This window comes from Loxodonta africana, chromosome 26 (assembly GCF_030014295.1).
Source record: "Loxodonta africana isolate mLoxAfr1 chromosome 26, mLoxAfr1.hap2, whole genome shotgun sequence".
In the NCBI taxonomy this organism is placed as follows: domain Eukaryota; kingdom Metazoa; phylum Chordata; class Mammalia; order Proboscidea; family Elephantidae; genus Loxodonta; species Loxodonta africana.
Window position 1 is genome coordinate 31,972,615 of NC_087367.1, and position 16,472 is coordinate 31,989,086.

Below are 16,472 nucleotides of genomic sequence, written 5' to 3' on the forward strand. Positions count from 1 at the left end.
TTAGGTACTACAGTGTTTATTTATTTATTTTTCACTGTTTATTTTTAGTTCATCTTATATTTGTGTGTGTGTGTGTGTGTATCTATAAACAGGGAAACTTCTGAAAGCCAGAACTACATGGGACTGCCTTGTTTTTCCACGTCTCAAGTTTCCTGCCTTTGACAGGGTGCAGTCTTACCACTTCTTGTTGTTCTCTGTTAGTGGAAACTGCTTATTTTTCTTCTCTAATAGATTCCTGTCTTATCTATCTATTGTGTCTATTATATCTATCTATATAATAAAACCAGCTTTCACAGGTTTTATTGTATAGAGAATTTTCATGTTTTATATTTCTTATAGAGATATTCTATAGTCCTAATTACATTTTTCATGTATTTCCTAATTTATTAAAAAAAATAAAATTCTTAAAATACACTCCAATATTTATGGATCTCTTCAATAACATACATGTTGACACCAGAGCCATAGAGCCTATCTGGTCCAACTTCTTCATTTTACAATGGAAGAAACTAAGGTCGTTGAGGTGAAGTCTCTTGTCTAAGGTCACACAGTAAGTTAGGAACAAACATGGAATTCGAAACTTGAACTTCTGACTCCAAAGCCAGTTCTTTCCCAGGTTATTCTCCATGGAAATATTGTCCATACATGTGCATCAGGCCACAAAAATGTTAAAATTTATTGGTAAAAACCTGACTTAAGTCTTACTCATATAATTGATTGTAGAAAAAAAAAAGTCTACATCTACTTTGTTACCATCTGTCAGTTTGTCATACCATGGTGGTTTGTATGTTGCTATAAGTCTGGAAGCTATCCCACTGGTATTTCAAATTCCACGGTGTACAGGTTTCATGGAGCTTTCAGACTGTGACAGACTACACAGCTCTATTTCTGAAAATTAGCCAATGAAAAGTCTATGAATTACAACAGAACGTTTTCCAACTTGCTTGTTTTGGACATGTCATCTGGAAGGATCCACAGTTAGAGGAGGACATTATGTTTGGTGAAGTAGAGGGCCAAGGAGGGCTTGAGTGAAATGGACTGGCACAATAGCCAGAACAATGGACTTGAACATGAGGATGACACAGGACCGAGCAAATTTTCATCATGTGGTACATAGGTCACCAGGAGTGGGAGTCGAGTCAACAGCAATTAACTAACACACCTGCCTACTCTGAGATGAAAATGTAATTCTCAGTGGATATTTATAATGTTGTAATATGTAATATTGTAATTTATAATATTGTTATATGTAATATAATATTACATAATCAATAATTTACACTTTGATATATCACTTCCCCAAGTTTATTTTCAAGACAGTGGTTCCAAAAGATACTCCCAAAAAATAAGTTTTTGTGGTTACATAAGTTTGAGAAATAGTGAAAATTTTATGCATTGCTTAGGGATTCATTGCTTACTAAAGTCTCTGAGAAAGGTTGCACTAAAGAAACTCATTGCTTTGGTTAATCAAACAATCCCTACATTTGTTTGGCTATGTCCCCAGTTTAGCACATAGTACTTAAAAACATCCCAAGGAACATTTGAGATTCACTTTAACAAATTCTAGGTTTCTTATTCCATTTAACTAACAAACACAAAACTAGACCAACAAAGGACAAGAAACAATACAGTCTGGCAAGTGTAGCTGGAGAAAGCAGAAGAGAATCTGCCATAGGGGACCTCACAAGGTCTACAGCACAGACCCCAGGCGGGTGCCTGTGAAAGAAGAGGGAGTAGAACCTCAGGGATGTGGCACAAAGGGGTGAGGAGTACTGAAACAAATATAGGGAGTTTCCAGAGACAAATGTTGGCCAGCTCACAATTCCTTTAAAGTAAGCCCTCCCTTTCTCTTGTTTTCACAGCTCTGATATCTGACGTCAGAAGGAGGGAACACCATTAAACTCCTCTTAAGACAGAAGTCTAAACATGCTGCATGGGATGTTAACTTTTGTGCCTTGGTTACCTAGTGCTGCCATAGCACAAATGCCACAGCTTTAAAGAATAAGAATTTATTATCTCACAGATTTGGAGGCTAGAAGTCCAAATGAGGGCATTGGCTCCAGGGGAGATTTCTTTCTTGTTGGTAGCTCTGGGTGTTTCTAGACATTCATTGGTTTCTAGAGGCATCTTCACACGGCATCTGTCTTCCCCTGTATGTGTCTATTCTGCTCTTTTTATAAGACACCACTCAGAAGGGATTAGGTTTAAGGCTTACTTTACTCTCTCATGACCGCATTAACGTAACAAAAGAAAACCACCATTTCCAAACAGGGTCATATTTACAGGTACAAGGGTTGGAATGTCAACACAAGTTTTTGCAGGACGTAATTCAATCCATAGCACACTGATTAGCTGTTTCTAGGTCTAAGAGATTTAAAAAAAAGATGAAATACCCATATAAATTGCCTAAAATGACAGAATCGAATATAATTCTGTTCTTTCTATACATTATAAACTTTATATATACATATATATATAATTGTATTAAAATAACCTAGTGATAATCTCCCAAAAGGATCATACTTTTCTTATTATTGGGAAATGCTAGTCAAACATGTAGCCAGTCAAACACCCTGAAGGGTGGGCAAGGCCTACATAAAGAACAGTTACAGCATTTTAAACCACAGAAAATATATCAGGTATTAAGTAAAGGGCAAGAAAACATAATAAAGAAATCCTGAAATCTAAGTTTTCCTGTCCTTGATTAACTCCTACAGATATCACTAAGGACACTAAATTGTAAAATGTTCAGCTTTTTTGACGTATTTTATTTTATTACACTAAGATTATACGCCTTCCATATGTTATTTTGGAGCCCTCGTGGCACAGTAGTTAAGAGCTCAGCTGCAAACTGAATCTACCAGCCACTCCTTGGAGAAAAGATGTGACAGTCTGCTTCATAAAGATTCACAGCCCTAGAAACCCTACGAGGCAGTTCTGTTCTGTCCTATAGGGTCACTATGAGATGGAATGCTACTCAACAGTAATGGATTTGGTTTTGGGGGGTATACTGGATTATCTATGGCAGATTTTAATTGTTTTTGCCTATTATAACACAAATGAAATGTGTTGCTTAATTATTTGGTGATACTTCTGAGTAGCATGAAATCTGGTAACAAGTGCTGTGAGCACAAAAGGGAAAGGTAAAAATAACCAAAATCCATAGCCTTTAAAGTATGGAATAGAGCATCTATTCAACTGAATATTTTAAAGAAGTGGGGGAAGTGAGAAGAAATCATAAATATGTATATTTCTTACATTATTTTATAGTTTACATGGAATTTATAAAGCAAACAAGTTACAGAAGTAGCTAAGGATAAAAGTAAACATCTCCGTTGTCAGTACAGAGGGATCTGAAGTTCAGGGCAGACCATCTGGGGACCAGAAAGAGAAGAGGAAGCATATGAGACCCTGCGGGTGGAGATAGAATGCAGTGGTGGCCACCATGATGACACACTTACAGCACCCCAGCACACATGGAAGCAGGTCCTGGGTAGACTGGAGATTTCACAGCCATGAACAGGTTTTATTCCAAATCTCAGTCTGGGGACAATGCAACCTGAGAGGCTGGCTGTGATGCTCACAGGAGTTCAGACCATCTGTGGATCTAGGAGACATGGCAAACAGAAAAAAATAGAGGAAACAAAGACTTATGGACTCTTCTAGAGACTCTGTATAAGGCTGTTAGCCACAAGTAGACAATGAAAAAGTTGTCATCAAACTCCAGTGTTCTAACTAAAACCCTAGTGGCATAGTGGTTAAGAGCTACAGCTGCTAACCAAAAGGTCGGCAGTTTGAATCCATGAGCCACTCCTTGGAAACCCCATGGGGCAGTTCTACTCTGCCGTATAGGGTCGCTATGAGTTGGAATCAACTTGATGGCAGTGGATTTGGTTTGGTACTGGCTCCTTCAGTCTGAAAAACTTTAGCTCCTGGTTGGACCCTCTCTGATATCAGTAGGTTAATATTAGAGTAAAATGTTGTTGAAAATTCTGCTAGTAGCAAAATTTTCACCGTTTTAGCTGGGCCTCATATTTTGAAATGTTTATGAATTTGTTTTCTCTGCATTTTGTGGTATTAGAGTTTTATTGTCTTGGTATACCATGATTTTATGCCTACACTTCCATGGACCCCTTCATTGTGTAAGAGTGTTGTTGTGTTATCACCTTATTTTAAACCAAGCTCTAATTTTTTTCTATCATATTTTAATACACTTTCAACAACTTTATGTTTGAAATGGACCTCTTCCAGTTGGTTGGCCAGATAGCTGTCTTCCAAGTTTCCTGTCATAGATGAACGAGCACTTTCAGTGTTGCATCCATTTGTTGAAACATCTCAATTGCAACTGGTATTCCATCAATTCCTGGAGCCTTGTTTTTCGCCAATGCCTTCAGTGTAGCTTGAAGTTCTTTCTATTGTCCAGCTTCTTGGATTATTCATTTAGCATACAGATTGAATAAGTATGTAAAAGGACACAACCCTCTGATGCACACCTTTCCTGACTTTAAACCACACAGTATCTCCTTGTTCCCTTCAAACAACAACCTCTTGATGTATGTACAGATTCTTCATGAGCACAATTAAGTGTTCTAGAATTCCCATTCTTTGCGATGTTATCCATAAATTGTTACAGAGTCAAATGCTGTGACAGTTAAGATTGTGTGTCAACTTGGCTGGGCCTTGATTCTCAGTGGTTTGGCAGTCATGTGATGTTGTGATCACTTCCATGATAAGATCTGCTGTGAATAGCTAATCAGTTGAAAGGGAGTTTCCTTGGGTGCATGGCTTGCATGGAATATAAGTGCACAATCTGACAAGACTAGTGGGCTTTTTGCTTGCACTGGATCCTGCAGCTGACTCCTGTTTATCAGACCTCCAGCTCTTGGGACTTGAGCTAGCGGCTTACCTGCTATCGTGCCTACTGATCTTGGGGTTTGTTGATCTTCACAACCTGCGAGCAAAAGCCCTGCTCTCTGACCTGCCAATCTTGGGTTCACTAGCCCCTGAAGCTACGTAAATCAAGAGAAGCCGCTGTCCTGGTTTGAGCCTCTACAACCACATGGGCCTTTTCCTTGATATAAATCTCTCTCTGTGTATATTTACACTCGTTTTGTTTTGCTACAGAACCCAGCCTAAGACAATGACCTTGACAGATTTGAGGAGAACTGCTCAGATATTTGTAAAACTTCCCTCAACTGGGATTTCTCTGATTTTTTTCTCATGATTAGATGGAGGTTATGGCCTTTGGCGAGTAAGACCACCAAGGTGAGGTGCCATTTTCATCCCTTCATATTGAGGGTACATACTATCAATATGACTTCTCATTGTTGACGTTGACTTTGATCACCAGGCTGAGATAGTGTTTGTCAGGTTTCTCCACTGTAAAGTTACTATTTTTCCCTCTATGCTGTGCTCTTTGGAAGGAAGTCACTATGTGCAGCCCACACTTAAGGAGTAGGGGTAATGCTTCAACTCTTTGAGAGCAGAGTATCTACACATATTATTTAAAAAATATCTGCTCAGGAGATTTGTCTATCCTTCCCCACTTATTTATTTAATCATTTATTCATATTAGTATGAACTCATGGATATTTATTTTGTTCTTTGGGTTATAGTCCAATAATATGTTATTTATACTATTGCTCAAATTTTATCCAAGGGGTTTTAATTCCAGAAGGACCTTGGTATCAGATAGTCTTGCCCTAGGAAAGAGAATCATGGTAGGGAGACAGAGTGGTGGTATAGGAGAAGGGAAGGGGACTATTAGTTATGGGTGAGCTTCACTCCATCCGTGCTTTAAGCTGCAGTAGGGTCCCAGCAGCAGCTGAGGACATTTTGAGGAGGTGGGAGAAAAGGAAATTCCCATCCTCAACATCATTATCACCACAGAAAAACTGGAGGTTCAACACGGCTGGAACCCACTGTCTGTTTCCCTGAATGATTTTTTTTTTTAAACTTTTATTGAACTTCAACTGAACGTTTACAAATCAAGTCAGACTGTCACATATAAGTTTATATACACCTTACTCCGTACTCCCACTTTCTCTCCCCCTAGTGAGTCAGCCCTTCCAGTCTCTCCTTTCGGGACAATTTTGCCAGCTTCCAACTCTCTCTATCCTCCCATCCCCCCTCCAGACAGGAGATGCCAACACAGTCTCAAGTGTCCACCTGATATAAAGAGCTCACTCTTCATCAGCATCTCTCTCCTACCCACTGTCCAGTACCTTTCATGTCTGATGAGTTGTCTTCGGGAATGGTTCCTGTCCTGGGCCAACAGAAGGTTTGGGGACCATGACCGCCGGGATTCCTCTAGTCTCTGTCAGACCATTAAGTATGGTCTTTTTGTGAGAATTTGGGGTCTGCATCCCACTGATCTCCTGCTCCCTCAGGAGTTCTCTGTTGTGCTCCCTGTCAGGGCAGTCATCGACTGTGGCCAGGCACCAACTAGTTCTTCTGGTCTCAGGATGATGTAGGTCTCTGGTTCATGTGGCCCTTTCTGTCTCTTGGGCTCTTAGTTATCATGTGACCTTGGTGTTCTTCATTCTCCTTTGATCCAGGTGGGTTGAGACCAATTGATGCATCTTAGATGGCCGCTTGTTAGCATTTAAGACCCCAGACGCCACATTTCAAAGTGGGATGCAGAATGTTTTCATAATAGAATTATTTTGCCAATTGACTTAGAAGTCCCCTTAAACCATGGTCCCCAAACCCCCGCCCTTGCTCCACTGCCCTTTGAAGCATTCAGTTTATCCCAGAAACTTCTTTGCTTTTGGTCCAGTCCAGTTGAGCTGACCTTCCATGTATTCAGTATTGTCCTTCTCTTCAACTAAAGCAGTTCTTATCTACTAATTAATCAGTAAAAAACCCTCTCCCACTCTCCCTCCTTCCCCCCCTCCTAACCACAAAAGTATGTATTCTTCTCAGTTTATACTATTTCTAAAGATCTTATAATAGTGGTTTATAAAATATTTGTCCTTTTGCCTCTGACTAATTTCACTCAGCATAATGCCTTCCAGGTTCCTCCATGTTATGAAATGTTTCACAGATTCATCGCTGTTCTTTATCGATGCATAGTATTCCATTGTGTGAATATACCACAATTTATTTACCCATTCATCCATTGATGGATACCTTGGTTGCTTCCAACTTTTTGCTATTGTAAACAGAGCTGCAATAAACATGGGTGTGCATATATCTGTTTGTGCGAAGGCTCTTCTTTCTCTAGGGTATATTCCGAGGAGTGGGATTTCTGGGTTGTATAGTAGTTCTATTTCTAACTGTTTAAGATAACGCCAGATAGATTTCCAAAGTGGTTGTACCATTTTACATTCCCACCAGCAGTGTATAAGAGTTCCAGTCTCTCCACAGCCTCTCCAACATTTATTATTTTGTGTTTTTTGGATTAATCCCAGGCTTGTTGGAGTGGGATAGAATCTCATCGCAGTTTTAATTTGCATTTCTCTGATGGCTAATGATCGAGAGCATTTTCTCATGTATCTGTTAGCTGCCTGAATATCTTCTTTAGTGAAGTGCGCGTCCATATCTTTGCCCACTTCTTGATTGGGTTGTTTGTCTTTTTGTGCTTGAGTTTTGACAGAATCATATAGATTTTAGAGATCAGGCGCTGGTCGGAGATGTCATAGCTGAAAATTCTTTCCCAGTCTGTAGGTGGTCTTTTTACTCTTTTGGTGAAGTCTTTAGATGAGCATAGGTGTTTGATTTTTAGGAGCTCCCAGTTATCTGGTTTCTCTGTCATTTTTGGTAATGTTTTGTATTCTGTTTATGCCTTGTATTAGGGCTCCTAACGTTGTCCCTATTTTTTCTTCCATGATCTTTATCGTTTTAGTCTTTATGTTTAGGTTTTTGATCCACTTGGAGTTAGTTTTTGTGCATGGTGTGAGGTTTGGGTCCTGTTTCATTTTTTTGCAAATAGATATCCAGTTATGCCAGCACCATTTGTTAAAAAGACTATCTTTTCCCCAATTAACTGACACTGGGCCTTTGTCAAATATCAGCTGCTCATATGTGGATGGATTTATATCTGGGTTCTCATTTCTGTTCCATTGGTCTATATGTCTGTTGTTGTACCAATACCAGGCTGTTTTGACTACCGTGGCTGTATAATAGGTTCTGAAATCAGGTAGAGTGAGGCCTCCCACTTTCTTCTTCTTTTTCAGTAATGCTTTGCTTATCCGAGGCTTCTTTCCCTTCCATATGAAGTTGGTGATTTGTTTCTCTATCACCTTAAAAAATGACATTGGAATTTGGATCAGAAGTGCATTGTATGTATAGATGGCTTTTGGTAGAATAGATATTTTTACTATGTTAAGTCTTCCTATCCATGAGCAAGGTATGTTTTTCCGCTTAAGTATGTCCTTTTCCATTTCTTGTAGTAGTGCTTTGTAGTTTTCTTTGTATAGGTCTTTTACATCTTTGGTAAGATTTATTCCTAAGTATTTTATCTTCTTGGTGGCTACTGTGAATGGTATTGATTTGGTGATTTCCTCTTCGATGTTCTTTTTGTTGATGTAGAGGAATCCAAGTGATTTTTGAATGTTTATCTTCTAACCTGAGACTCTGCCAAACTCTTCTATTAGTTTCAGTAGTTTTCTGGAGGATTCCTTAGGGTTTTCTGTGTATAAGATCATGTCATCTGCAAACAGAGATAATTTTACTTCCTCCTTGCCAATCCGGATGCCCTTTATTTCTTTGTCTAGCCTAATTGCTCTGGCTAGGACTTCTAGCACAATGTTGAATAAGTGTGGTGATAAAGGGCATCCTTGTCTGGTTCTGGTTCTCAAGGGAAATGCTTTCAGGCTCTCTCCATTTAGAGTGATGTTGGCTGTTGGCTTTGTATAGATGCCCTTTATTATGTTGAGGAATTTCCCTTCTATTCCTATTTTGCTGAGAGTTTTTATCGTGAATGGGTGTTGGACTTTGTCAAATGCCTTTTCTGCATCAATTGATAAGATCATGTGGTTTTTGTCTTTGTTTTATTTATATGGTGGATTACAATAATGGTTTTTCTAATATTAAACCAGCCTTGCATACCTGGTATAAATCCCACTTGATCATGGTGAATTATTTTTTTGATATGTTGTTGAATTCTATTGGCTAGAATTTTGTTGAGGATTTTTGCATCTATGTTCATGAGGGATATAGGTCTGTAATTTTTTTTTTTTGTGATGTCTTTACCTGGTTTTGGTATCAGGGAGATGGTGGCTTCATAGAATGAGTTAGGTAGTATTCCGTCATTTTCTATGCTTTGAAATACCTTTAGTAGTAGTGGTGTTAACTCTTCTCTGAAAGTTTGGTAGAACTCTGCAGTGAAGCCGTCCAGGCCAGGGCTTTTTTTTTTGTTGGGAGTTTTTTGATTACCGTTTCAATCTCTTTTTTTGTTATGGGTCTATTTAGTTGTTCTACTTCTGATTGTGTTAGTTTAGGTAGGTAGTGTTTTTCCAGGAATTCATCCATTTCTTCTAGGTTTTCAAATTTGTTAGAGTACAATTTTTAGTAATAACCTGATATGATTCTTTTAATTTCAGTTGGATCTGTTGTGATGTGGCCCTTTTCGTTTCTTATTCGGGTTATTTGTTTTCTTTCCTGTATTTCTTTAGTCAGTCTGGCCAATAGTTTATCAATTTTGTTAATTTTTTTGAAGAACCAGCTTTTGGCTTTGTTAATTCTTTCAATTGTTTTTTTTGTTCTCTTTTAGTTCAGCTCTAATTTTTATTATTTCTTTTCTTCTGGTGCCTGATGGATTCTTTTGTTGCTCACTTTCTATTTGTTCAAGTTTAGGGACAGCTCTCAGATTTTGGCTCTTTCTTCTTTTTGTATGTGTGCATTTATCGATATAAATTGGCCTCTGAGCACTGCTTTTGCTGTGTCCCAGAGGCTTTGATAGGAGGTATTTTCATTCTCATTGCATTCTATGAATTTCCTTATTCCCTCCTTAATGTCTTCTATAACCCAGTCTTTTTTCAGGATGGTATTGTTTAGTTTCCTAATATTTGATTTCTTTTCCCTAATTTTTCTGTTATTGATTTCCACATTTATGGTCTTGTGGTCTGAGAAGATGCTTTGTAATATTTCAGTGTTTTGCATCCTGCAAAGGTTTGTTTTATGACTTAATATGTGGTCTATTCTAGAGAATGTTCCATGTGCACTAGAAAAAAAGTACTTTGCAGCAGTTGGGTGGAGAGTTCTGTATAAGTCAATGAGGTCAAGAGGTCAAGTTGGTTGATTGTTGTAATTAGGTCTTCCATGTCTCTATTGAGCTTCTTACTGGATGTCCTGTCCTTCTCTGAAAGTGGTGTGTTGAAGTCTCCTACTATAAATGTGGAGGTGTCTATCTCACTTTTCAATTCTGTTAAAATTTGATTTATGTATCTTGCAGCCCTGTCATTGGGTGCATAAATATTTAATATGGTTATGTCTTCCTGGTCAATTGTCCCTTTTATCATTATGTAGTGTCCTTCTTTATCTTTCGTGGTGGATTTAAGTTTAAAGTCTGTTTTGTCAGAAATTAATAGTGCTACTCCTCTTCTTTTTTGCTTATTGTTTGCTTGATATATTTTTTTCCATCCTTTGAGTTTTAGTTTGTTTGTGTCTCTAAGTCTAAGGTGTGTCTCTTGTAGGCAGCATATAGACGGATCGTGTTTCTTTAGCCTGTCTGAGACTCTCTGTCTCTTTACTGGTGCGTTTAGTCCATTTACATTCAGCGTAATTATAGATATGTGTTTAGTGTTGTCATTTTGATGCCTTTTTATGTGTGTTATTGACAATTTCATTTTTCCACTTACTTTTTTGTGCTGAGACGTTTTTCTTTGTAAATTGTGTGATCCTCATTTTCATAGTATTTGACTCTATGTTTGCTGAGTCGTTACATTTTTCTTGGTTTTTATTTTGAGTTATGGAGTTGTTATACCTCTTTGTGGTTACCTTAATATTTACCCCTGTTTTTCTAAGTAAAAACCTAACTTGTATTGTCCTATATCGCTTTGTATCCCTCTCCATATGGCAGTTCTATGCCACCTGTATTTAGTCCCTCTTTTTGATTATTGTGATCTTTTACATATTGACTTCAATGATTCCCTGTTTTGAGCATTTTTTTTTTAATTAATCTTTATTTGTTTTTGTGATTTCCCTATTTGAGTTGATATCAGGATGTTCTGTTCTGTGACCTTGTGTTGTGTTGGTATCTGATATTATTGGTTTTCTGACCAAACAATTTGCTTTAGTATTTCTTGTAGCTTTGGTTTGGTTTTTGCAAATTCTCTAAGCTTGTGTTTACCTGTAAATATCTTAATTTCGCCTTCACATTTGAGAGAGAGTTTTGCTGGATAGATGATCCTTTTGGCTGGCAGTTTTTCTCCTTCAGTGCTCTGTATATGTCATCCCATTCCCTTCTTGCCTGCATGGTTTCTGCTGAGTAGTCTGAACTTATTCTTATTGATTCTCCCTTGAAGGAGACCTTTCTTTTATCCTTGGCTGCTTTTAAAATTTTCTCTTTATCTTTGGTTTTGGCAAGTTTGTTGATAATATGTCTTGGTGTTTTTCTTTTTGGATCAGTCTTAAATGGGGTTCGATGAGCATCTTGGATAGATATCCTTTCGTCTTTCATGATGTCAGGGAAGTTTTCTGTCAGCAGATCTACAACTATTCTCTCTGTGTTTTCTGTCCTCCCTCCCTGTTCTGGGACTCCAATCACACGCAAGTTATCCTTCTTGATAGAGACCCACATGATTCTTAGGTTTCTTCATTTTTTTTAATTCTTTTATCTGATTTTTTTCCAGCTATGTTGGTGTTAATTCCCTGGTCCTCCAGATGTCCCAGTCTGCATTCTAATTGCTCGAGTCTGCTCCTCTGACTTCCTATTGTGTTGTCTAATTCTGTAATTTTATTGTTAATCTTTTGGATTTCTGCATGCTGTCTCTCTATGGGTTCTTGCAACTTATTCATTTTTCCACTATGTTCTTGAATAATCTTTTTGAGTTCTTCAACTGTTTTATCAGTGTGTTCCTTGGCTTTTTCTGCAGTTTGCTTTATTTCATTTCTGAGGTCATCCCTGATGTCTTGAAGCATTCTGTAAATTAGTTTTTTTTTATATTCTGTACCTGATAATTCCAGGATTGTATCTTCATTTGGGAAAGATTTTGATTCTTTTGTTTGGGGGGTTGTAGAAGCTGTCATGGTCTGCTTCTTTATGTGGTTTGATATCGACTGCTGTCTCCGAGCCATCACTAAGATATTGTAGTGATTTATTCTATATTTGCTCACTGAATCTTATCTTGTTTTGTGTTCTTTCAATATACATGGATGGGCTACCAGATTGTGCTCTCTTGATTGTTGTAGCGCTTGACTTACCTATGACCTATTACCAGCTGGTTTGGGCTGTTGCCAGACATATATGCCTGCGTCTGTTCACTATTCTTGAGTAGAATCTGATTTTGGGTCATCAAGTGTGTGATGCACCCTAACACCTATCCACCTTGCGAAGTAGTGGTGATAGTTGTGTGCACCAGATTCTATTAGTAGCTAGGGTTCACACCCCGGGGGCGGCAGGATGCTGACAGGCTTGCCCCAAGTGTCAGTGAGGTAGGTATGTCTCTATTCCTAAAGCACCTTGGTGGGAGGGCTCTGCAGGTGTACCTTAGGCCCCCAATGCAAGTGCCTCTACAGATTGGTAGGTGTCACCCTCCTTAGACCCCTAAGGCAGGAGGCTAAGTGGTCTGGGGGGAGCTTCAGCCCTCAGTTCCCTGTTGTGGGTGAGTTAGGGCTCTGTTGAATAAGCAGAGATATCAGACCTGGGAAACTTGTTTTTCCAGTAAATCCGCTAAAAAAAAATGCAGTCAGATCCCTATCAGAAATGCCTTTGCATTGTAATAGCCACCTTGTTCCCTGTAAGGATGAAAGCCTGAGATATGTATCACATATGCTTGGCTGGAACTGGTTCTGTGTTTTTAGTCCAATTAGGGAAGGATTTTTGGTCCCTGGGTTTTTTGTGGTTGCTTCTCTCAGGCTGGAAGAATGGGTTAGGAAAAGACCAAAAAAAATGGAGAAAAGAAAAGCCGAGGAGCCGTTCTCCCTCTGGCTCAGGAAATTCCAATGTTAATGAAGCTGCCTGGGAAGGGGAGGGGAGGGTTCAGAAAAGCAGGAGAGAGTAGCACCCTGGAATATAGCCAAAGTTGCTTATCTTGCTTGGGATGACTATTTTATCTGAGATTCCCGAGGGGTGTGTCACCTATGTGTGCTGGCTGGGTAGAGATTGCCCCTGAGGGTCTGGCCCACAGAAGCCGTGGTCAGTTCCTCCACTGCCAGTCCAAAGCCCAGCGTCAAGGTTCCCCGGCTGGGACGCTGCACTCCTGGCTCCAAAACCAGTCGCTGCCTCCTGGGACTTCTCCTCCCGCCAGCCGCGTCACTGTGCCGCCCGTGCAGACTGGCTGGGCCCCCTTCCGGGGTCAGTTCAGGGGGGTAGGGCTGCACCCCGTGTTTGCACTTTCACAGGTTGTTCTGCTCAGCTCCCCTGTGCCCAGTCCAAAGCCCTGCGCCAAGGTTCCCTGGCTGGGTCACTGCACTCCAGGCTCCAAAACCAGTCGCTGGCTCCCAGGGACTTCTCCTCCCACCAGCCGCATGGCTGCACTGCCCACACTGACCCACTGGGCCCCCTCCCGAGGTCAGTTCAGGGAGGTAGGGCTGCACCCTGTGTTTGCCCTGTCACCGGATGTTGTGTTCAGCTCCCCTGCGCCCAGTCCTAAGCCTGGCACCAAGGTTACATGACTGGGACGCTGGCTCCAGGCTCCAAAAACAGTCGCTGCTTCCCCGTAGTTGTTCGTTCTCTGTCTCTGTCACTCAGGTCAACTCTTTAAATGTGTGTTTGTTGTTCAGAGTTCATAGATTGTCATGTATGTGATCGATTCACTTGTTTTTCTGAGTCTTTGTTGCAAGAGGGATCCGAGGTAGCATCTACCTAGTCAGACATCTTGGCCCCCTCTTCCCTGAATGATTTTGATGACAAGGTTTAAAGTGGTAGCCACATATGTGCATAGCATCTCCCGTTACTTCTGTTATATGTTAAAAGCTGCTTGAGTAAACTCGAGTAAAGCAATAGGAAAACCTTGCTGGTTTCATTTCATATGTGTGCCTCAAGAACACGTGTTCCTTAGCCATAGAAAACAGGTGAAGGCCACTTCTGATCATTCACTGCATCTGCAGAAGGAACAGCTGGATCCCCGCAAGGGAACTTAGCTGCTGAAAAAGATCTATCAGAGGTAGGAGAGCCAGATTACGGTGCTTGCTTCATTACTAACTTGCGGCATGTCTCTGGACTTTGGTTTCTACCTGTAAAACATGAGCGCTAGGAGCAAATAATCTAAACAATAACAAGAACAAGGCTAGCAGCAATACTGCCATTTATTAGGTTCTTATTGTGTATTAGATGCTAGTGGGGGCGGTGGTGGTTCATCATTAGAATCTGTACCTTTCATGCAGGAGACCAGGGTTCAGTTCCCAGTCAATGCACCTCACGCACAGCCACCAGCAGTCTGTCATTAGAGAATTGCATGCTACTATGATGCTGAAGAGATTTCAAATATCTTCTTGAAGTCAATAAAATACAAGTAAATATAGTTCTGGTATTCTCTGCTTTCAGTCAGGATCCATCTGACATCAGCAATGATACCCTTCTTTCCACATCCTCTTCTGAATCCAGCTTGAATTTCTGGCAGTTCCCTGTCAATGTAAGGCTGTAACTGCTTTTGAAAGATTTTCAGCAAAATTTTACTTGTGTGTGATATTTATGATATTGTTCAATAATTTCCACATTCTGTTGGACCACCTTTCTTTGGAATAGGCATAAATATGGATCTCTTCCAGTCAATTGGCCAGGTAGCTCTCGTCCAAATTTCTTGGCATAGACTAGTGAGCACTTCCAGTGCTGCATTTGTTTGTTGAAACATCTCAAGTGGTATTCCATCAATTCCTGGAGCCTTGTTTTTTGCCAGTATCTTCAGTGCAACTGGGTCTTTTTCCCTCAGTGCCATCAATTCTTGGTCATATGCTACCTCCTGGAATGGTTGAATGTCGACCAGTTCTTTTGGGTACAGTGACTCTGTGTATTCCTTCCATATTCTTTTGATGCTTCCTGCGTTGTTCAATATTTTTCCCATAGAATCCTTCAATATTGCAACCCTAGGCTTGAATTTTTTGTTCAGTCTTTTCAGCTTGAAAAATGTGGAGGGTGTTCTCCCCTTTTGGTTTTTTAACTCCATGTCTTTGCACATGTCATTACAATACTTTATTTTGTCTTCTTGAGCTCCTCTTTGAAATTTTCTCTTCAACTTTTTTACTTCATCATTTCTTCCTTTTGCTTCCTTTTGCTCAACATTCAAGAGCAAGTTTCAGAGTCTCTTCTGACATCTCTTTTGGTTTTTCTTTCCTGTCTTTTTAATGACCTCTTGCTTTCTTCATATATGATGTCCTTTATGTCATTCCATAGCTCATCTGGTCTTCAGTCATTAGTGTTCAAAACATCAAATCTATTCCTGAGATGGTCTCTAAATTCAGGCAGGATATATACTCAAGGTCATATTTTGGAGCCCCGCTGGCACAGTGGTTAAAAGCTTGGCTGCTAAACAAAATGCAGCCAGTTCAAAACCACCAGAAACCCTATGGGACAGTTCTACTCTGTCTTATTGGGTCACTATGAGTCAGAGTCAATTCAAAGGCCACGGGTTAGGTTTCACTTACCTTAATAAGTCATTTTGTAGACAAAACAACTGGAGGATGTTAGGTTCTTCCGGAGTAGTATTGGAACTTTCATGGCCATCATTTAGTGTTCAGCAGTTTAATTAGTTCAGTCAGTTAATTAGGAGAATAAATAAGACCAAGGTGGTACAGCTCATCTTCATGTAATAATTCTGCTGACACCTAGCAATCTCAATAATGCATACAACTGGTCCTGGGTTATATAGGGGAGGCGGTATGGATGGCGTACAATTGGATATAGTCCAATGATGAGAAAACAAGTCAATTTGCCTACCGGTGGTTTATCGTAGGTGCTATCTGAGAGTATTTCCATCACAGACTAGCAGAACTACCAAGCATCTTAGAGTTCATACTCTCATATTACAGATGAGGCAATTTGAGATCCAGAAGGGGATGTGGTTTATCTAAGATCAAAAATAATATAGCTGCTATGACTCGAAGGCACTGGGTTTTGGGATGGAAATTATGTTCATATCACAGACCAAAAAGATTACAAAGTGAGGGTAGAAGTAGATTTGGTGAGTTACATATAAATGTTGTTATTGTTAGTTGCTGTTGAGTAGGTTCTGACTCATGGCAATCTTGTGTATAGCATGAGGAAATATTACCTGGTCCTGTGCCATCTTCATGATCATTAGTATGTATGAGTCCATTTCTGTGGCAATTGCGTCAAAGAGCTTAAATAACTGTTCATGTTGGTACAGTTA